The following is a 1,262-nucleotide window of genomic DNA, read 5'->3' on the forward strand; positions in this document are numbered from 1 at the left end:
ACATAGCAACCCTCCTACTTCCTTTAGGGTTAATGCCCTCCCATTAACCTTGCCTTTCACACCCGACACAATATCCCATACCTGCTCTAACCTTGCTCCTGTCCCAGACCGTTCTTCTCTCCCTCTGCACTGATTTCCCATGTAGACTTGTCCCTTCCTCCCTGCTTTTATATAGCTGAGTTTATTTCCAACATTAGTCTGCTTGCACCTGTTCTCACTGTCTCTTGGCTTGCGGTTTTTCTTATTTTTCCTTCCACCCTGAAGATGGAGGCAATACGTTCCTCCAAAACGTCGGTTAACACCACATCTACACGGTGCCACATCCCAGAAGACTGTTTTGTTCAATATAAGAACAGTTCAAAATAATATTTGCTAATAAAGGCGTGACAGTATTTTTGGAACAGCATAAGTTGTAATAAACTGGGGATGCAATTTAAATTTGTTTTATTGAGGTAATGGCAAATACATAAGTTTCTTTGGATTTTTAGTCCAGTATGCCACAAAACATGACATCTTGAAAAAGCATTATGCACCTGTCTTCAAGTGAATAAATGTGACATCAAAAATAGCCTTCCAACATCACATGTGTAACCAGAGCACTTATCCCTTTTCACCAAGTTTTTTTAAATTTGGGCTACACAGTATTTTATAGATCACAGGGACATGTCACATTCTAAGCAGCAAATAAGTTGATGAATGCAGTAACCTTTTGCTCATTCCACATAAAACATTTGGCACTGTGTCTGCTATCATCTCAGTGCTTTTTCATGTTAGAAGTGGCAGGGTCCTTTTGACTTCACTGTGTTCGTCTTCATTAAGCTAAACTGGCGTTTATATTTTCATGACATTAAACTTCAAATATCTCACTGTGCAGTTTGTAGTGTATCAGGAATATGTCTATAATTTTAAAACCACTGACTGCATTTTTGCATTGCTCATTTCCTTAGTTTGTATGGGAACCTCTGTGGGTGATATTTTCATGAAGCTCCACATGTTCAATGCTGGAAGGAAAACTGTTAGTATGTCAGGTAATGTGTGATTTCTTATATGTTAGAAATGCCACAAATATGTTTTAAACGTTGCTTGTAAGTTTTTTTAGTAAATATAAGCGTTAAATATTTAAATGACAGTAATTTTTTATTGCTAGTGGGGTGGGACTAAGTCCCTTGTACTGCGGCCACTTCTGGCCTATTGTACCAGCCCCAGATGATAGGTGAGGGTGATTGTGGAGCAATTGGTGGAATGAAGATTGGCAGGGGAAA

At 38.7% G+C, this 1,262-nt stretch overlaps 1 protein-coding gene and 1 long non-coding RNA gene across 2 annotated transcripts in view; one reads left to right on the forward strand and one right to left on the reverse strand.

Annotated features, from left to right (window-relative positions):
* LOC111866965 overlaps positions 1-245 on the reverse strand; it is a 3,040-nt gene extending 2,795 nt beyond the window's left edge. The window contains exon 1 of the long non-coding RNA XR_002843254.1: positions 92-245. This is a non-coding gene — a long non-coding RNA (uncharacterized LOC111866965). The remainder of the gene's footprint in view (positions 1-91) is intronic.
* The window catches only part of LOC111866964 (SH3 domain-binding glutamic acid-rich protein homolog), a 12,110-nt gene that overhangs the window by 10,231 nt on the left and 617 nt on the right, over positions 1-1,262 (forward strand). The window lies entirely within an intron of this gene.

Source organism: Cryptotermes secundus, unplaced genomic scaffold, assembly GCF_002891405.2.
Source record: "Cryptotermes secundus unplaced genomic scaffold, Csec_1.0 scaffold1224, whole genome shotgun sequence".
Classification (NCBI taxonomy): Eukaryota; Metazoa; Arthropoda; class Insecta; order Blattodea; family Kalotermitidae; genus Cryptotermes; species Cryptotermes secundus.